The sequence below is a fragment of the Camelus bactrianus genome, chromosome 7 (genome assembly GCF_048773025.1).
Source record: "Camelus bactrianus isolate YW-2024 breed Bactrian camel chromosome 7, ASM4877302v1, whole genome shotgun sequence".
NCBI classification, from domain to species: domain Eukaryota; kingdom Metazoa; phylum Chordata; class Mammalia; order Artiodactyla; family Camelidae; genus Camelus; species Camelus bactrianus.
In genome coordinates, this window is record NC_133545.1 from 50,049,783 (window position 1) to 50,072,494 (window position 22,712).

The 22,712-nt window shown below is 35.4% G+C and overlaps 1 protein-coding gene and 1 non-coding gene across 6 annotated transcripts in view; one reads left to right on the forward strand and one right to left on the reverse strand.

Annotated features, from left to right (window-relative positions):
- Positions 1-22,712, reverse strand: part of HDAC9 (histone deacetylase 9) — an 819,260-nt gene that overhangs the window by 733,159 nt on the left and 63,389 nt on the right. The window lies entirely within an intron of this gene.
- On the forward strand, positions 2,312-2,437 carry LOC123611912 (U6atac minor spliceosomal RNA). Its single transcript, XR_006719011.1, has one exon. It is a non-coding gene; the product is annotated as a U6atac minor spliceosomal RNA (small nuclear RNA).

The window sequence follows — 22,712 nt, forward strand, 5'->3', positions numbered from 1 at the left end:
TTAAAGCTGAGGAAACAAGAGTGGGTAAGTAGTTGCCCTTCTGGAACTCACACTCTAGTGTGGAAGACAAGCCAATGTCAAGAGTAAACCCTGTCAACAACCAGTTTTCTCTTCCTGGAGAGCCTCAGTCAAATCCTCAGTCAAATCAAAACCAGTCCCGCCCATCCTTTAGTTCAGATATCACTGGGCATGTTGTGGATATATTAGTTTTCAGAAATGTTTTTATCATATCATTCTTGTCCAATTCTTTAACTCACGATGGCATCTTACTCTAAATAGATCCAATTATTTTCCTTACTATATGTTACTGTGCATAATTTGCCCCCACTTGGCCTATTAACCAGTTTCTTCCATCACTCTTTTAAATCAGAACTTACATTATAAGTGTCCAATAGCTAAAATATGTTCTTCACTCATCAACACCCTTTCTTTCCTCAGCATGCTTTTATACTCTCGAAAGCACTGTGCATTCTCCTCTGCCTATCCCAATCCCATCTACCTGCTAAGATGTCTCTAGCTTCAACTCCCTTTTGAAGTTTTCCTAACTCTACAAACCATATAAATCTTTAAATTTTCTAATCCTCATGTGCATTTAAGTTAAACAAAACCATGTTAGCCTAAACTACTCATGTCTTGTTCTCTAATTTATTTCTACTTTACATTTCTCTTTCCCTAATCACCAGTCTCACCCTATCACCTCCAAATACATACCTTCTATCTATCTTGGGCTGAAAATCTCTGAATCTGTGATGTGCCAAGCAGTGTGTAAAGCAACAGATACAAAAAGAGGCACTACTCTCAAGAACCTTACAGTTTCATAAGAGAGATAGAAAATTACTCAAAGAATTATGGGGCAATGTACTGTATCCTATAATAAAGATACAAAGCTCTAAGAGAATACAAGTAATATAACAGAGAGATAATCTAAATTGTCCTAGCAGAATGATGTGGTAGGGGATAAATTTAACAGGAGGAGGAGGAAAAGAAAAGACATTTCAAGTACTGAGAATAAACCAGCGCAAAAGGAATAGAGACAATGAAGAATATATATATATATATACACACACACACACATATATATATGCACATGTATACATATATATGATGAGACATTTACTAAAATTGTACACACTCTGGGTATAAAGGATCAGAACCCAGATACTGAATGGCTGAAAAATAAGGGATTAATTTCAGCAGAAGAATAATTGAGTAATAGGTAGAGCCTCAGAAGCAAAAATGTCTGTAATACTGAGAATACTAAGCCCACAACCTGAGTGGAGTCAAGGAGAACCAGGCATTGCTGGAGGATGGAGCCAAGCCACCTCTAGCCAAGAGAGTTAAAAGTCCCTAAAGTATAGGTGAAATTCTATGTTTCTTATCCATGATCCTAAAGGACAAAGATTTTCCATAACTCATCTGGCAACAAAAATTGGCCTAAACTGACATGAGACTATTTGTTGTTTTTATCTCATTTAGTATTAATGTCTATGAATTTGACTGCAGAAATATTATTTTTTTATGAGGAGCTGTCTCTGGCCCCATTAAAGGTGACATGACATGTAACACTGAGTATGTGCTTCACACTACATTTTTTAAATCTGATAAATTCTCAATTCCAAAACACACTTGGCCCCCAGGGTCTTAGATAAGATTCTATGGACTGTAGATTTTGAGGTTCCACAGAACCAGTCATATATACAAAGGGATCTACTGCTCAAAACAGGTTTCAAAGTCCATGGAAGATCCATTTAGAATGGTTTTGTCAAGTGGAGGATAAGTTTTCAGTGCCACACACAGTCTATTATCGATCACTTCTGTGATCAGTGGCAAAGTTTATTTTACTTAATATTTATTAAAAACAAAAATAAACTGACAATCATGAACTCCTAAATCAACCTTTTTCCTCCTCTTATAATGCCAAGAATACAAAAAAAAAAAAAAAAAAACAAAAAAAAAAACAAAAAAAACTTGTAAAACAACATTCTCTTTGCCTCCTATAACCTTAATAGATAGTTTCCTGGAATTGTCTATTCAAATTGAAAATTAATTTCCATTCACAGCTGGAAATATCACATTGGCAAGCAAGAAAAACATCAAACACCAGCAGATTAAATAAAAACTGAAAGAACTATGAAGACTCAACAAAATAGAACTTGTCTCAGTAAGATGGTCATATAAGAAAAGTTTTTAGCTGTTTATTTCTGTTTATTTGATGTATGAATACATCTTTAAAAGTGAACTAATAATAATCAAGGAAGCTTTGGATCCAGAAAAGCAACTAGGGAATTACATCATTCAAGAAGTTTCTCTAGTGTTGTATGAAAGGAGAAAAAGTTAGCAATCCTCACGCCAGGGATGAAGAGGTCCTCAGGCCTGCACAAAACACACATGCTTAAGGCATTGCCACCTACTTCATGGCATCTGACCATGGGGTTTTGGTTTTGGTTTTGGTTTTTCACTTTGGGATGATAGAAAACTTCTATAGATGGGTATTGGTGATAGCTGCACAATAATGTGAATGTACTTAATGCCACTAAGGTATACATTCTAAAAAGGTTAAATGATAAATTTTATGACATGTATTTTTACCACAATAAATGAAATAATTTCAATAACATACAAAAAGCCTTTATAAACCAGTAACAAAATAGAACAACCTAAAAGAAAAATGGGCAAAGAGCAAAAACAGAAACTCAGAACAGGGGAAGAAATTCCAGCATTTATGTGGAAAAATTGTTCAAAACCACTACAAATCAAGAATGCAAGTAAAAGTGACTACAATCATGCTTAATCTTTCAAGTGCCAGAGATATTAAAAACTGAAAATTAAAAAAAAAAAACAAAAGAAGTACTTTTCTCTACCTACCGCCAAGATCAGGGTCTGCTTATAGATCTCCTTCCATTGGCTTGGATCTAACGTGTCTCCCACTTTGTACTGACAGCCATCAAAAAAGAGCAGACTCATGGTGCCATCTGTGGACTGCTCCCTGATGCTGTAACTGCCTCAGGAAATGACTTGTGTGGCCAATATTCAACTAATAACCAAACTAAACCAAATCATACACTTAGCAGAAACATTGTAAAAACAAAAGAAGGATGGACAGAAAACAGAACACCACCTTCAGGAACTGCCACACAGAAAGACAAACAAGAAGCAGCAACAATGTAGAAAGGGCAAAACTCCACAAGGCATCCAGACAGTGGGCCCCCTTGGTCCTGCTTCCTCAATTCTTAGGTTATTGGGGAAAAACAAAAAAAAAACCTCTTTCAGCTCTTAAGTGCAGAACTGACGCTTTGTAAATAGCAACAGAGAGAAAGCACAATAAAAATCAATGTTATGAAAGCAAGATACAGAAAAACATTCTACATGAATTTTATCACTACAGGACTTCCTAATGTATGAAAGGCCGAGTTCAAGATACCAGAAACATTCCCAGATAAAGCATAACAAAGTTCCAAAGTGACATTCTGTGTTATAAAACACAGAGTTACATCTCCATGATCTTTGGCAAACATCTCATACTTCGGTAAATCCAAAGGTATATCCCACAAGCAGTGAGGGATCAATTTAATGATCTGAGTATTTATTCTCCACATAGGAGGAGGTAAGAGGCTGAAAAAATATCTGGCACAAAGCAGGAGCTCAGTAAATATTTGTTGAATTGAACTGAAACAAGTGGTAGAAGGTGATAAAGATGACCTATATCAACTGATTAAATTTTCAGACTACTGTCCCAACTTTCCACCTGACATAACCTATGAAAAATAACTGGCCTTACTGATAGAGGATCTTTTCCACTTGGTATCACAAGTACTAACTAACCCCCAGCAACGTGCTCAGAGGCTCAGTGAAGACTCATCTCCCAAGAATCAGTATCTTTGACCCAATTCCTGCTGACAAAAATATAGAAATTTTAAAGTATTGGCTGGAGAGGGGATGCAGAAAATGCACAGGTGATCAAAACCAAATTCTAACAAGAGAGACTTATTGATAGATAAGCTACCTCATGGAGATTCACTCAAATCAACTGGGAGTCAGCCTCTTTCAATTTCCTCATCTGAAAAATGGGAGAAGAACTCAATCAGTGGCTTTCAAGCTTCTTCAACTGCTGCTTACGCTGAAAAATACATTTCATATTAAGTGCAGTATATTTATACATTTGTAGAAACATGCTCATCTATGTAAAATTCAAACATCAGTTCTGCAAAATAATACTTAAATCTTACAGTGTGTGTGCACTCTGGTATATTGTAGTGTGTTTTATTCTATTCCATTGTTAGACTGCAACTACTAAATTGATTTCATGGCACACTAATAGTTCATGGCATGCAATTTGGAAAGCACTGGACTAGATGATTTTTTCCAATTCATTAAATAAAAAATGATTTTTACTCAGAAGCAATTTAAAAATATCTACCACTCCCAAATACTAGTTCCTCGATGACCTTTTCAAAGCTAATGCCTGAGTGAAATAATTCCTACAACATCTTTGCCTTCCCTTCTTCCTCACAGTGAATATCCATGATCCTTTCCACTCAAAAGACTTTAAATGTAATTTTCCCAGCGTGCGTGATTACTGACAAACCTGATAACAGAAGCAGGCACAAGGGATTCTGGAATAAAAAATTAAACATCTACCTAAAGAACTCCCTTTTACCCATAACGAAGTACACCTGAATCTTTGTAAATCATCAGGCAGTAGCTAAATCAGGCAAAAGTCAAAATGATACTCATGCAGCAGGAACAGACCACATAAATCTTGATTTTAATTAAAGATATTTCAAAGTAGTTGCATTCACCCTTCCAAACTACAGAATTTGTTCCTGAAATAAGAATATTCTGACTTTCTAGAATAGCATCTATTGTCACTTTTGTAGACTTTCTTAATCAGCTGCCTTCTGCTGCAACACCCCCACCTCATCCCACCTCATTTCCACCAACTTTAGTAATGCCCCAAACTGGTGGGTGTGCAGGAATCTCTGGTGAAAAATGAGCTTGCTTTGCATAAAACAATACTTCTCAATCACAATTGGGTTTGTTTGGTTTTTTTTTCAGTATATAGCTGGGGAAAGACCTTGTTTACTTCTTCCTATTATAGCTGAAAAAACCCACCTAAAGTGTTGTCTTCTCAAAGGTTTTACAGTCTTGATGTGGAATCCTAGCAGTATCACTTGTGCTTGTAAATGATTTCAAAATTCTTTACTCTAAACCTTCTCTTGGTTTCTAAGTCCACAGGGTAAAAAAGAAACAAACTCTTCTTTATTATTTATAAATTGTATTTATATTCAAATTTATAATAAATTATAAAAATAAATAATTTGATCATTATAGTTTATAAAATAAAATGCAAAGCCTACAAGTTTTAAATTTAAAAAGCACTTCAATTTATAAATATCAAAGAAATACTAATGTCAAAAACTTAGGTCCATTGTAATCCTATAATCAAAGCATTGTGTATTTTCCAAAATTGGCAAGATATATTTTTATCTTTAAGTTTTGAACTACTAATTCTGGAGGAAAAACAAACACCATTAACTTCCTCTTCAGTCACTAGCTATCTGTGCCATGTGTTTTTATCGCTTCCTGCCACAAGCAAATACATTTGGAACAAAGAAAGTTATTCAAAAGAAAGTTCTCCAGGTTAGCCTAAAATCGTTCTTTCAGGAATTAAGAAAGAGTGTAAACATATTTAAATAATGGTACAGGATGATAAAACTATTCAGAAAACCTTCACATTTCTTTATTACATGATTTCATCTAAGGCTCAAAGAGATTTGCAAAGATTATCTGATAAATAAACTGAGTTGGTTAAGTAACTTCTTCACCCACACAGCTAATGAAAGGCAGAGGCAGAATTTAAATCCATTGTTTCATACTCAACCTCATGGTGGACAGTATATCACACCATTTTCCCTATAAGCCTTTTGGTCTAATCGTAGATTTTTATTTTGGCCTATTTATCCAAACAGCATGGGTTTTTATGTGAGAATGGTGGGGAAAGTGATCAAGAGAGGTTGTAGATAGTGATAAAAATACAAGGACTGATTTATCATCTTACAGCCCAAGTTGTGTTCAACAATTACTTATTGAATCCTAGATACCTGGTGGTACATCAAATACTAGGGAATCCCAAACAAAGATACAAATTATAGCTCTTGCCCTAAGGAGTTAGTAAGAAATTTAGTAAAAACTAAGTCAGCTTTGGCTGCTATAACAAAATACCACAGACTGAGTGGTTTAAGCAACAGAAATTTATTTCTCACAGTACAAGACCAAGGTTTTGGCAGATTTGGTGTCTGGTGAGGGCTCTCTTCCTGGTTTGCAGATGGCTGCCTTCTAGCTGTGCTCCCATAGCCTTTCTTGGGTGCATGCCTATGGAGAGAGCTCTCTCACTCTCCCTCTTCCTCTTCTTATAAGGAACTAATCCCATTGTGAGGGTCTGTACTTATGACCTAATCTAGACCTATTAATCTCCCAAAGTCCCACCTCTAATATCATCACACTGAGGGCTAGGGCTTCAATATATGAATTTGCAATGTATGAATTTTAATATATGAATGGACTTCAACACACAAATGGACTTTAACATATGAATTTAAGCCCATAACAGGAACTTAACAGGTAAACAGATAATCACAATTAGTTTGATGGAGTTTAAAATTATTTCTTCACCTTCCAATTAAACATCTGTCCAAGTTTACTTCTAAGACTAATTTGTATGATAACCAAGGGGGTCTAGATTCTTCCTTTTCATCAACAAAACAATTACATGCTACTATTTTACTTGCAATTTTTAAAATCTGAGGCCCATAAAAATACTATATTCAAAAGGAATTTGGGGAAAGCAGAAATTACTGAGAAGAAGAAAAAACTGTGTGTGTGTGTGTATATATATATATATATACACACATATATATATAGTATAATAATAAAAGAGATTTTAAAAGCTAGGTAATTTTGTTTATTAGTGGTGCAAATTAGAAAGAATAGAAGAAAAAGAGGAAAGCAATGATCTTAATTTCAGTGTATTATTTAACAGCCATTTCACCAAAAATGTAGGTTTTTATAGAACAATGACTCTATTACATCTTACTTTCTGGTCATCATTGTTCTCTTGTTTCATAATCTTATTTTTGTGAAACTTTTATCTTGCAATATTGAGGTCTTTTTATAATCCAGCTTATATCATTTTGGGGGAAGACAAGCCATATATGTATACGTGTGTCTGACTCTCTCTGTATATATATCATTATATATATTTTTATATTATAAAATGATATATATAAAATTACATACATATAAAATTTAGAAATGGGACAATTCATGTGTTAGCTAAACATTTATTTACAAGTTAAACTCTTTTATGTATTCCATATTGTGCTCACATAAAAATATCTCATGCTCATACAAATGTGAGAAAATCACCTCTTGGGAGAATTCACTTTAATTAACGTGTCTTTGAGTTTTTCAGCACTTGGTTTGCACCTTAGCGATGTGTGTGAACTCAAGTACGACTAAGTGTCATAATGTCAGGTGATACTGGCTGATTTCCTCAACACACAGTAGTAGCAAAAGTCCTTGGACGGTCACGGTTGTGTACCTGTGCTCTGAAGCCTCTCCAAGGACCACTAGGCTTTACCACACCCTACAAGGCCCGAGGATTTTGGCTCAGTAGGTTCAAGTGGAGCCTGGGAACTTGTGTAGTAATAAGCCCAAGCTGATTCTTACCAGACAAGCCTGAAAAACACTGGTATCATGTATGGGAAGGCTGAGAAGGCTGGAAATGTGGTTTGCCATATATTGTGGACACCAGGAATATCTCATGAGTATTGGCAATATTTTTAGACCATGACAAGCCATGGAAGATTTTGAGAAAGGAAATAATCAGATTTGTGCTTGTAGGAGTCACAAGGTAACACTGTACAATTATGCCAAATGCAGGAGAGACTAAAGACAGACTAGTTGGAAGCCTACTACAATAGTTGCAGTAAGAACTAGTAAGTCCTAAAAGTTGGCAACAAAAACAGAGGATAGAGTCAATAAAGACTGAAGCCAACTTGATGCGGAGGGGAGCAGAGTAAAAATTGCAGAATGGCACCACTGTTTTAAGCCTAGGTAGCTAAGAAGTTATCTATGATGTTAATAGAAAGAAAGAAGGCTAAAAGGATTTAGACTAGGTGAAGTAGGAGCAAATGAATTAATAAATGAGTGGTCAAAAGAAAGACCATTTGCTGGGACAGGAAACAGGTTTTTATCACAGTTCTAGCATTTCCTTGCTAGGAGGTACTAGACACATCTCTTCGGCTCTCTGAACCTCAGCATTCTCATTTATAAATCATGCTAGTAAAACGTATTTTGCGGGATTGCTGAGAAGATTAGATGATATTATACATAACACTTGATCCACAGTAGGTGCTTAATAGACAATGCCATTTTTGCCTGCTTTTATTTTCACTACTTCAACTTTCAGTGACTTAAAGCCATTCCAGACACACCATAGATACTCAATATACACTTGCTGAATGAATGAATTACTACTGCTATTAACTATTCTATTGAAAACTGAGAAAAGATCATGGGATTTGCCCATTAGACAGTAATTGGTACACTTAGGAGAGTGCTTAAATGCCTAGGGGTTTTGAACACTTGGGGAAGTCAGTCCAAGGGTTTTGGTGAGGGCATGCTAAATCAAGTAGTATCGTAGAGTAAAAGTTTTTCTGGGTTTAATTTGTTCTTTTATTCTGCATGTTAAAGAAATAAAATCTTCCAGTTAGAAAATAAAAATCTGCTTTATTAATATTAACAGTTTGAAAAATACCTTGTACTTTATTTAGAGTTTTTACAGTATATTATCTCATTCTATATTCTGTCCCTTGAGTTAAGGTATTCAGTTACTACTAGCATCATTTCTATTTTAAAGATGTGCAAACTGAGATTCAAAGGAGCTGAGTGACATTTAAGGCATGAGTGTCAGAGCCACAAATTTAACTGAGGTATTTTGACCACAAGTTTGTTGAGTTTTCCACTACCTACACTTATCAAGCCCATTCATATTATTCCAAATGATCTCTCTTCTATGCCTCCTCCCATCCCAAGTGTTCTCTCCTACAATTTGGAAGTGAAGGGTGGGGCAGAGTCTTGAGGGCTTTGGGAAGTTTTGCTCCTTCCTCAAAATCAAACCAGCAATCAGAGAGCACTCATCCTCCCACTAGCCCAGTGTCAGCAGCAGATGCTAATGCCAGCAATCTACCTATTCCCTGTTAGCTTCAACAGAAAAATCTGCCATTCCCTTGGGAAATATCAGGACAGTCTTTTTTGAAAACTTTCCTGTAAAGAAGGTACAAGCTTTAACTTCTGATCTTAACCAACTGGTTAAACAGAAAAAATTTGTCTTCATATGGTATCACTGTCACCCTGTACCACTGCTGATGGTGTCAGGCTGGTTGAGTTCACATCCTGGCCCTACCTCTAAGTAGGTGCACAACCGTGGGCATGTTATTTATGTCTCTGAGACAGGTTTCTCATCTTTAAAAAGGGGGGTTTCAGAAAACAGCACCTACTCCATAGGGTTTTCACTATGACTGAATGAGATACCACATGTACAGCACTTGGCACACTCAGAACTTGAAATATAATGAACGCTCACTACATGGTCATTGCTATTCAGCAATGTGCAATAGTCCAGTCTTACACAGAAAGAATGATAAAGGCCCAGAATGATAAAGACACTTTGCACATAGTGACCAAACATTACTTTGTAACAGTAACCATGCTTTCATTATGCTGAAAAGATAATCACTGAATTTTTCATTGACTACAAGTGTGACATTCATTCCACTGATTTTGAATTATTCATTTGTAAAGTAATGTACACTTAGAATTCATAAACTGGAATAATGGGGGGAGGGGACTAGACTCACAGTTGAGATTCAACAAAGTTAAACACAGGAAAATGAGGGAGTTTAGAAGTACCCAGAAAAAAAGGCTTTTTTAAAAACACATAAATACGTACTCTCACGTATCTCTGTAACAATTAATAGCTAAATGAGATTAATTTGTCTCTCTTCAAAATAGAACTAAGATTTCAGTTTTTACAACTAATTAGACAATACTTCCTTTTTTAGAAAGTATATGTCATCTCCTAAAGGGTAAGAATTTTATATTTATTTACTTTCTCCTGCTCTTTTGTATTTCCATGATGTTTCCTTTAATAGCAGTTCTCAACACTGGTTGCATATTATAATCACTTTGGAGGTTTAATGAATACCCATGCCTAGGCCTCAGAGAAGTCCAATTAAGTCAGAATCTTTGAAGTTGGGGGGTCCCATTTTAGGTTTTGTTTTTGTTTTTTAAGTTCTCCAGATGATGTTAATGCATAGCCCAAGTTGAGAATCACTAGCTTAGTCAATGTCTTTCAAACAACAGAGTGATGGACATTTTCTCCTAGACTGTTGTCTGTAAATAAAGTTGTTTTACTTAAAACTTTAAAACTGCTTACTCTGAAAGCCAATCTTGACCTTTAATGCAAGTTAGTTTGATTTCCCTTGATTCTAATCAAATGCTTTTGTGAGATTCCCATTCCATTAATTTTCCTAATAAAGTTAGGTGGGATAAGTTATATTTAAAAGACCACATTATACCCAGCACTCAATTACAGTACTAAAAAAGAAACAGGACATACAGAATACAGATTAGAGCTCTGCAGTACTTTTTTAAGAATTTAGGTATGATGCTAATTTTGCAAGAGTTGAAATTATAAATCAATGAGAAAAATGTGACTTCATGAAAACCAACACAAGAAATATAGCACTATAACATTAGAATATTTGATACAACCATAAATTCTTTTTATTCACTATCTGACACCTTCAACTAAATATGCTGGATTCAGACTGTGGAATTATGGGAGGAAAAAGAACAAGACCAGCATAAGAAACTTGATCTGGTTATAAAAGAATGTAACATGTATTTCAAAGGCAATAATTTTATTTTCCTGGGTTATTTAATAGGGCCCTTTTTGCATACCCTGTGAGAACAGTGGAATGAAATAAAGTTTCAGGTACTCTGAGAGAAGGGGGAGGAGAAAGACATACTCAACAGCCAAGATGCTTCTCCATTTATGTGTTACCTAGTCTTTCACTATCTTAGTTTTCAAACTGTTTAAGATGACAAAAATATTGAACTACCCTGCCAATCTTCTTACATTACCATAACCTCTCTACAGAGCAGTCCTCTTCTCCTGGGAAATACATGGAGTAAGGTGGGAAAATGGAATCCTACAAAAGCCCTACGGATTTGAAACTAAATCAGCTTCAAAGATACAGGCAACAGAAGTTAAGAAAATATTTAGATTTGTCTCCTTCAACCCACTGAAGTTATTAAATGAACTCATACATAATGGAAAAAACTCAGGACTGAAAAATTGGTTCATTTGCCTATTTAAATATTCAGGGACTTTTTTTTTTTTTTAATGACTCTTGTGTTAAGGGACTGGCAGCCTTAAAGAGGGATAAGATATGGGACATTAAAGTTTCAATGAGACTTGATTCTCAGCCCTCTGCTCTTTTCTCTTTCTTCCATCTTTCAGTTGATAAGGTGATGCTTGCTAATTTGAAGCTATTCATATTTTCAACTGTGACCGCTCTTTGGGTGATTCTTAAACTCCTATCTTTGGGTCCAATTTCTCTTCATCAACTTTACCCTCAAGCTAGCTTCCTGATAACTAGTTTGTATACAAATTCTAGAATTCAGGTACCTAGATCCAAGTCCTACACGTTCCACTCTATTTACTGTGAGACCTTGATAGAGCAAGATATTTAACCTCTCAAATCTCAATCTCCCCATCTGTAAAACAGGGATAAGGATAATACTGACCTCAAGAGTTATGAAAAGAATTCCATGAGATAAAAAAAAAAAAATGCAGTGGTAAGACCCTGGCTTATGGAAAGAACTCAGCAAATATTAGCTCTCTTTTCTATCAATATCCCTCGTATCTACTAATTCCAGCCTCATTCTTGAACTTCCAAATTACCTTTGTTATTTTCTACTGAATTTTTCTGCCTTCTAGTCAGTCACCATATCCTGGATGCTCTTCTTTTTAAATATTTTTTAAAAAGACTTAGCTCTCCATTTTTATTTCTCTCACTGAAGTCTTCTCCCAATACTTACAAGACCTACAGCAAGAGTACACAGAGGTCCAGCTATCACATTTCTTAATTTTTTAAAAGTACAAATCAAACTACCAGCTGTTAAACAGAGTATGTTCTACCCTCCTACACTGAAAATAATTTACCTTAGAAGTGATCTAGAAGATCAGGTTTAAATTTAGATTTCTCAGGTCAATAAGTCTGAGCAAAAGGAACTGGTGCCTAGATTTGGCCCCTAGCACCTGCCTCGAGCAATGACCCACCTCCTTTCCCCACCTCCACACTTCTGTGGATTCTCTTCCCATCACCCTCCCCTAATGCCTTTTGAAATCTTACCTATCTAACAAGGACACTTCAAACACTTCCTTCTCAAAATTTCCCTTGAGCCAGATATCATCTCATCCTCCTCTGAGTATCCAAATTATTTTGTTTCCATATATCCCAATGAAACTAATGGCATTTTGTCTTGCATTTTTATCACTACCTGTGTATATGTTTTCTGAATTATAGGTGGCTTCTATTCCACTGGAGATTCTCTGGGCTCAATGTCACCAGCATGTAAGAGCCTCCTGATAAGCCTAAAAAAACTCCTCTGGGCTCCACCCAGAACCAAGCACAGTGTGGGGTGAAGAAGCAGGCATGGTTATTTTTTAAAGCTCTACTGTTGATGCTGACATGCAGCCAGGGTTGATAAGAATTATATAAGATTATATATTCTTTGGGGGGCAAGGTCAACACATTCTTTTGAATTGAATTTAAGATGATACATGCTTTCCCCACTGCAAAACACCTGGCCCACAGGCTGCACATAACCCCTTGCGTTACTAAAATAATTTATGAGCACTGAGGTATGATGACTGTATATGCTGTAAAATTATGCAAAAGGAGACATACACAGAGTTAATCTTATTGTCTAGACCAAGTTGTCTCTCTTACCTTTATCTTTGCATTTATTTGGTATGGTACATCTTATTGACAACATAATGAGCTTCTTAAGGGCATGGTCAGCATGTTTTTCCTAGTTTCTAGCACAGAGTCTGGTATATAGTGGGCATGAAATAAAAGTTTAATGAATGGATGAATGAATGAACAAATGCATGAATAGAAATTATAGCCAGCAGAAATGATTTCAGTTGATTGGTAGGCTGAATAATGACCTCCCCAAAAGATATCCAAATCCTTATCCCTAAATGTTACCTCATATGGCAAAAATGGACTTTGCAGATGTGATTAAAGATTCTGAGATGAAGAGATTATCCTGGATTATCCTGATGGGCCCTAAATGCAATCATATGTATCCTTACAACAGGGAGGCAAAGGGACATCTGATACACACAGAAGAGGAGAAGGCAATGTGATCTTAAAGACAGCAGAGATTGAAGTGACAAAGTAGCCACAAACTGAGGAATGCTGGCAGCCACTGGAAGCTGGAAGAGGCATGAACAGATTCTCCCCCAGAGCCTCTGGAGGGAGCACCACCCTGCTGACACCTTGATTTGGGCCAGTGAAACAGATTTTGAACTTCTGGCTTCCAGAACTGTAAGAGAATAAACTTCTGTTGTTTCAAGCCATCAGGTTTGTGGTAATTACAGAAGCCACAGGAAACTAACACAAGATGGAAAACTTATATCCAGAGAGGTAAAGTAACTTGTCCAAAGCCCCAGGTTAGGGCAGAACTGGGTTTCTAATAGAGATTTCCTGACTTCTTCACATACTCTTCTTTCCATTTTACTATTCAGCCTGCTACATATTATAAAGCCCACAGAGTCCTCTGACTCTTTGATCCAAATCCGAGTACCAAATACAGCCTCATCTATGGCCATGGAATGGAAACTGTAAAATGATAAATCTCTCATCCTTGATTTGACAAAAAAAAAAGTCATTTGACAGAAATGATAAGACAATGTTGCTAGTATAAGGTCCAAAAAGATACTCAGGTCACATATTTTTTATTAAACCATATGCAATCAACGTACAATAACAAAAGTCAATAAGATGTGAGCGCAGGGGGAGGGGACACTCACAGGAAATGCTGGCATGACAAATGGTATAAAAACACAGCAAAAAGGTGAAGCAAGGTAACAAAGTCATTCATTGTTAGGGGTGGGATAGAGCAGGGAGCTGTCATATAATAAGAAAGAGGAAAGGAATTAATTCTATTTATTCAAAGGTGAGCAAACTTGAGACAGAGACAAAACTGGAAATTGTGATAGAACCTGGTCAGAGTCCTATCAGTGTGGAAAGATCTACAGACATCAGAGTTTACAGAGACATCCACAAAAGGATAGTCACACATCACAGTTGAGAAAAATTACAAATTTATGTGTAATAATCCTAAAAAAACTAGATCCTTTACTATCATTTTTTACAATTATACCTTTTATGTACCAATATAAAAAATTCATGATATATTTTCCAAATAAGGAAACTGAGACAAAGGGAAATTTAATGAATAACAGATAACACTTGTTTCCAGAGCTTAAGTCCTTGAGCTTTTTACTAATAACTTCAAATATGCATTTGTATAATTTCTCATTAATAGACACATAAGGTAACACAGTATTCAAAGCCAGAAATACGGGTTTATTGAAATCTGATAAGTGTGAACCCTTTTTTTCATAGGAGTTGGGGAGTAGAGAATGCCAAGAAATATAAGGGAAGCAGAAGCAAAAAGATCAAACCTCTTCCACTCAGGTATTGTTTAAGAACATATAACCACAACAGGATGTAAACATTTCCTTAATGATCCTACAGTTATAACAAGCAAAATAAACAATCCAATCTTCACATGTCCCTTATTCCCTAAGGATCTCAGGTTTACCTAGTAGTTTAAGAATTAGTCACTCATTTAGACTGGAGCAAATCTCTACGGATTCAGAGAGTTTGCAATCAACTAATGGGTTATGGCGTTATTGTCGGTAGATGTTACCCCATAGGAGGCTGGACCATTGCATCATTCAGGAGAAAGACATACTTGTTATGTGTGTGACAAACAAAAACCTGCCCAAAGAGGTTCCCCAGAGATCTATGAGTGAAAGACATGCAGTGCTTTCCTGTTCCACATCTGTTCTTTCTGTAATCTTTAGAAAAATGAACATTCTTGGCAGATACAAAAGGAACCCCATGTGACAGATATATACCAAAGTAAGCGACCACTTTATCCATCAAATATGCTGCAACAGCGTCAAGCAAAAACATCTGTCAACCCAAAACATACCTTTAATGGAGACACAAAGTTTAAGATCCTAATTTAATCTTTATAAATATTTCATTATATTAAAATGCTTGTAAGTTCATCATTTTAAATAAGAGAAATTAAAAACATACAGATTGAAAAGTCATAAGTTTGAAACCAGCTGTTTCCCATGTACATATTTTACTGATGGTCCTCAGACACCTAGTATATAAAAAAGTTACTGTTGATAATGCAGTATGCAAAGACTGAATTAATTTTTTAAAGCTTAAAGGATATTGGGCGAATGAATTCCAAACTAACTTAAAACAATTTCCTGCTTAATCATAATTCAAAGTCTTTTTTTACTTTTCTTCTATTCTTAATGATAGTGTGTATTTTTTATAGGGAAGGAGGTAGCTCCTAAGTATCGCAACAGGGAGAGCTCCGAGATACTAAAAGGAAAAAGGCTGTAGGTCTGCTTTTACCACTGTGCTAGCTAAAGCCATTCCAAATTTAGAGACTTTTCCACATTTAGGGAACTCAGCATGCGGCTGCAAGTCTTGCAAACAATAACCACCCTACTGCAATGTTTATTGTTCAAGGGACAGACAAGCCACCCTACAAAGAGAAAAAACATTTCAATGGGTAGCACTAAATAGAGGCAAAAGAACATCTCAAAACTGTCCTTCAAAAGAAGTGAAAAGAACAGAAAGTCAACAAATGAGCACATACGAAGAAATAAAGGGAAAGGATATGATTTTCCACAGAGATCAAGCAGCTTGGTTTTGCTCAGATATTGTCAACAGCTACCCCACCCTCCAAGATAGCACCACTATCATCAGCCTCCTCTCAAATGCCTTTGTTCTTCACTTATTTGACTCCTTTTACATGCTAAGCAGTGTATTGGTTAACTAAGTGAACAACCAGGAGTAAAAGAGCCAATTGCTTTACTTTATACCAAAAGAAAAAATCTTAGAAAGATATCCTTTGTTCTCAAAGCTTAGTTTATCGCTGAGCTATTACTAAAATAACCCCTAGCACCAGTAGGTAAGTTCCATGATCAATAGAGGTAACAGATGTTGCAGGAGCCCAGGAAAGCTTCACAGAAGAATGGAATTAGAGTCATGTCTTGAAGGAAAAATATATTTCCCAAGATCTGGAGGGATGGTGGATATGGTGGGGAGGGCACTCCTAGCAATGAGAAAGGTGCATTTGAAGGTCCGAAAGCAGGAAAGCAAGACCTGGGGAAATCACGCAGTTCCATGTGGTGACCAGAACAGAATTCAGAGTTCATTAAGGAGAAAAAGAAAGACAAACCCAGAAAGGGTGCAGGAGTACCTCAGGTAAAGGTGATGGACAGTCACTGACATTTCTTAAAGAAAGCAGTGCCTTGATCAAATTCAGGCTAGAGGAAGAGTAATCTCACAGTTAAAAAGACTTGCTACCAGAAAGCTCAGAGCTAAATGCATTCCTTTTCTAGTAACTTTACAGAACATGAGTATACGTACTAAAGGTGTTTATCAAATTTTCCTTCTTTTATTTCCTTTTCTCTTCATGCATTTTTTTTTTAAACTTATTATGTAGACCTCAAATCCTTTTTGGAGTTAGGCAAGATAAAAGCAAAATAAAGAAAGAGAATTCTAAAAGGTAGGAAGGCAGATGGATAAACGGATTATCAATTCTCCCAACAGAAGGGAAAATGAACTCTACTTTGACATGTTTTATTGAAATTCAGAGACTCAATAGCATACATTAACCTAACACAAGTTATGGTATATATTATTTTTCTTCTTTCTATAATTGGCTTCCTGACATTTTCTACTAATTTCTAGGTCTTTTCACTGAAATACTATTACTTTTAAAATTGGTTTTCCAATTTATTGTTTCACTTCAAACATAAAACCAGAATAAGGTACATTCAATTCTCCATTAAAAAAATCAAGCACCATATTCCAGGCACAAAAATACAGATCAAAAATAACATAAAAACAATGCAAAAAGAATTTTCTTAGCCACGTGTTCTTATTTTCTTAAAGCAATTTTAAAAAAAATCTCTAATTATAATACTTATTTTAATACAACATATAATTAGGAGAGATAGGACTTCAGGAAGAATTATTTCACAATCACTGGGTTATTTCAACAGACAATGCATGCACCCTGAATGATAGTAACCTTTCCAAAATGTCCACATTCATGAACGTATTGGGCAGACATTAGGGATCCCAGTGGCAAACCAAACAAGTAACTACAATGATTTGCCATGTTTTTTCCTATCAGAGGTTTGAAAAACAGAGGTTCAAGATAAAGTTCTGGCTTTGCCCATTTTTACAGCAGTTTGAGATCTCCATAAAACACTCAAAATCTGAAGATCAGACAAACATAAGTAAGGTAAACAGTAGGCTTTCCAGTAAGAACAACACCAGAAGGTATCACCAACTTTAATTAAACATGCTTACAATCTCAGAGAGTCCAAACCTTGTAACTAGTTTTTCTTATTAATGATTTTTCATATGTCATTTCAGCATTTCTTTCTGAAGAAAAATTTTCTCTGAGAGAGAAAGATAAAAGATGTGCCCACATACGTGCAGCTATGATTACCTGTTCTCAGGACTCACAGAATTCCAAGGAGGGCAAAATTATTAGGGCAAATTTCAACTCCAAAGGAAATTCCCCAGCCCAGCCAGTTGCCAGTGGAGCTATAATATCAACAATGAAGAGAAAGTTTTCTTGGAAGTTAAGAGTCTGGAAGAAAAGGTTAATTACGCAGTGCTGTCTGACAAGCAACCATCTATCATGAAAGAGCCTTGTATAATCAAATGCCAGAAAGTTATCATGAAAAAAGACTTCAAACAATTTCACAGAGCTTTCACAGACTACCTCAGAGTTTCTCCCTTTCCTGCAAATCAATACAAGATTAGAAAAAAAAAAAAAAACTCACCATAATTTAGTCATGAGTCTTTCATTTTGTAAATTTAACTCTGAAGCAATACAAATAAACACACGGAATATGCATTTGTAAAACATATTGACCATAATTTGCAAGGACAAGCATGATAAAATCAAACCCATAACAATGTCTCACCTATCAGAAACTCAGAATTTTCTTGTTTTATATGGCAAGTTAGAAAGAACCAAGAAAATAAAAGGGTTAGGTAGACAGTTAAAATGTAATTACAATATGTAAGAAAAAATAAACATACGCATTGTGCTCATAAAAGAGAACTTTGCATATTTCCTCAGAACTTATAGAACTTATTATCTTACTAAACAACCTTATTTAGCATAGGTCTTTACTTTCTAACTCTACAACAAATTGGAGGTAATAAATTATACATGGAGAAGATGGTTTATACATTGACATTTTCAAAACATGACAGATAAAAATTAAGAAATATGTAGAGAACAGTAAAAAATTTGTGTGTTATTAAATGGAGCTTATATGGCCCTATATACCTCTCTATTTCCTGAATGTTATTGTAGTATTGCAACACAATCACACATGGGTATGCATGCACGCGCACACACACACACGCATACACACGCACACATGCACACACACACACACAATTTTAGAACGCTTAAGAGCCAACTCCAAAGTATACAGAGAAAAAAAAATTCTATAAAGGTCCACACAGTGATGTAAACAGAAGGCTGTCCATGTGTATTTTGCAGAGGTACCAAAATTTTGCTTATGGATCTTCAGAAAGCCTGGCATTGTTTTACAATTGCATTCATGAAAAGATCAGTGTAAAACAAGTATTTATCAACCACTGCACATTTTGCCTAATTTTCATCATAATATTTAAAACTATGAAGGTGTTTAAAAGTACGACTTCAATATGCAATAAAAAGCAAAAGTAAGAATTGTAAGTATCAAGTTACTTCTTCCTCAGTATACACAAAACTATAATTTCCGATACACTTACATGATTTTTTTTTGCAGACAGTCTTCAACGTCACTGACATGACTTTTACACACTAATTAAGGACACACAATATTCTACACCATACATATTATTACTACTTTCTGAAGAGTTCCCACTAACAATAAGAACTTGAATTTTCTAAAGCCACACTGCTTCAATGTTTAATATGATTTTTAAGAAAGCTTCCTTAAGAAGCTCTTAGGAAATGTAGGTAAGCTGATTTCCCCTAATTTTAATGTGCTTCTATCTCTTTAAAGGAACCTTATCTAACTCTTTAACAATTGGTTTAATCAAGAGTACATTAGGAAATACTCCACCTCTTGTAAGCAATACCATATTTGTACTCCCAGGTGTAAAATGTTTAAGACAAATGTGGTAGGGTCTACCAGGTATTCACCAAAACTATTTCCTTCTTTTTCTGGACTCCTGCTAGACTATATTTCCCAGCCTCCTTCATAGTGGCCATGGGACTGAATTCTGCCCAATGAAATGTGGACAGAAGCACTGTGCCTATGGAAACTTTTCACCCACTTCTTCTATTTCTCTTTCTCAGCTTGGTGTAGAGATGCACACTGACCTTAGAATCCATGAGCTGAGGAAGTATGAGTCACATGCTAGAAGCTGTCTGGGGCCCTGAATAGCCACTAGAAAAAGAACAGCCTTTTTAGTCTTTATTTGAATGAGAAGTAACCTTCTTTTCTGTTTGAACTGGTGATACAATAATGAGCACAATCAGAAATACGTAAACTGAATTACCTACCAAAATTAATTGTGAAGAGCAAAGTTAAGAACAAATAAACATGCAAAGTAAATTTAAACTGAACATTTTGGGAAAAGGTTTGTACCTCATTTTTAAAGCTCTGTCCCTCAGAATTGGAAAATGAATAAAATGCTCTCTGTGGTTTATCTTTCAAACTTGAATAACATATTATGAAGTTTAGATTTAGCAATAGCAAAAGAATCACTTAACTGTAAAGTTACAATAATTAAAAAAATACATCCAAAACAATATTTAGGAAATTTAACATTCAGCACTTCCCACCAATACCATCCTCTGTGATATAATTCTGTTACAACAAAATTCCAAAACTTCAAGGGAGTAATTTATTTTATTATCTTAGAATATTTTTCCTGAACACTGCTTGAAATAGATAATTAACTGGGAGCCTGAAAATATTTTAGCTACATAGAGCTTTTTGTAATAAGACTTGACCTGTATTTCATTAAAAAGCCAACTGATCACACTTATCTGGGGAAGCCATAATCTACTTGATTTGTCTTATGACTCTATTGCATTTACCATTCATTTTTTATGGTAACATATTGTGAACAAATAGAAGAAAAAATACCCACTTGGACATCATGATATTTGTTTGTAGCTTTGTCCTGGTTTTAGTTTCCTGCTTAATGATGAAATGGCACCATAGTGGGTAATGCACTGGAGTAAGAGTGGCGAATCATTAAAGAGTTCGTAAATTTTAAAAACAGGGGCAGGCCTTCTGGGCCCCATATGCTTCTAGAAAACCCAATGTTGTGCTGTATTAATTGAACCGTGAAGCTTTTATTAGTCCTTTTTAAAAATGCTTGCAGTGAAGCTTTTATTAATGCTTGCCCTCAAATTGTTTATTCTACTTAGCATTTCCATAACAATCTATATTTCAAAGAACTTTTTGATCATTAGTTAAATCTACTCTACATTTCTATAAGAGAATTCAGCTGCTTAGCAAAACAGAGGCATGAAGGGAAAACTAATTTTGCCTAAGATTTGACTAAGAAAAAAATAAAAGGAATAGAATATAAGATCTTGCCACAAACCTTTAGCTTATATAAATAAACAGCCTGACCCTCTCACTCAGTATGGGTGTAGTAGTTGTTATAAGTGTTCCCACAATGATACAGAAAAGAGAAATTAGCTACCTTTATGCAATGGGCTTTGAAAACCAGTATTATAGAACCCTGCAACATAGCTATAGTAACCCTATCAACCAAACTCACCTAGGAGCCCACAAGACCACAGCATTACAGAATTCCAGGGACATCATACCCATTGGAATCTATGTTTAGAAAATTCCTTTGGGTGCACTTTCATCAAAATTACATTACATAAATTAGACCCATCAAAATTAAAAGTCATAATGGAATCATTCCAGGGTTGATGCAATCTAACCTATTTACTCTTAAAAAAATGTCCAGGCTCAAATCATGTTTTCTATAAACTTGGGATCATATTAAAAGTCTGATATGGGTTAAAATAGGTAGAACTTTGTTCTGAGGAAGAAAAAAAATGTACTCTATAAGAATCTCTTCGGTTCATCTCCACATAGAAGCAGGATGGCTTACAGAGCAGAGAATACACATAGGCCCTAGAATTTCCCTATTAACCACTGCCTCCTTTAGTTTTCAATAGCACTAGCTTTTTACTTATCAGAAAACAAAATAACTGAGTTACAGCTTAGCTCACAGGAGAAACATCTATATTTAAATAGGATTTAATGATGTATTTTTTTATTTTTCTGGAGTCTCAATGAGAAACATCAGTGTTTATCAGACACATTAAAGAACACTTCTGCACTTTGCCAAGTCACAGTGAAGAGCAGTATGCAATGTTATGTAATACCCTGTCCCAGTCTTTGTAAGTCTTTTTTGGAGGGGTGGTCTGAGAATCTGTATTTTTAACAAGAGCATCAAATGATTTTTACTATCTGACGTGTTTGGAAAACTCTAGATTACATGAACCCTGAAGTCTTTCCTTCTGAAATGTGGCGATCTTTTGACGAAAATTAAATTACTAGATATCGCATCCATACTGCTATACAGAAGAAATCAACTTATTATTAAAATGCTTAACACAATGAATGGACCACAACTATTTACACTTCTGTCTTTCCTACTGAGTTCTGTCCGTAAGGGTAGAAACCATGTTTTCGGTACTCTGTGTCCCCACTGAATAACACACTATCAAGCACAACATACATGCTTAATAAGTTTTGAATGAATAACTACCTCAACTGCAGCAGCTGGCTGCCAATCTCATCCACGTAGTCTTCCTTCCATTCGGGCTCCTCAGTGCCTAACTTAGAACATTATTGGGGCAGCAATATTAAAATAAAGACCAGTGAATTCTATATTGAAAAATCAGTATTTATTGTTTGACTGAATACATGATCAAGACAGTAATATTTAGTACTTGATATCAACTATATTTCGATATGGATAGAGAATTTTTATGAGAATAGTGTCAGTGCATGGGGAAAATAAGACTTCACACTATCCCAGAAACAATTTTCAAGACAAACATAAATACTCTATCTGAAACACTGACTATTAAAGAATTTCTTCAACAACTGGAGTGAGTCTATTTTTCTGGTGCACAATAACTCCTTAGAGCCCTTGGTGGAACAAAAGCAAAATAAATGGATAGTGATTACATAAGACCAATTTAATTCTCTTTTTAGATAGGGA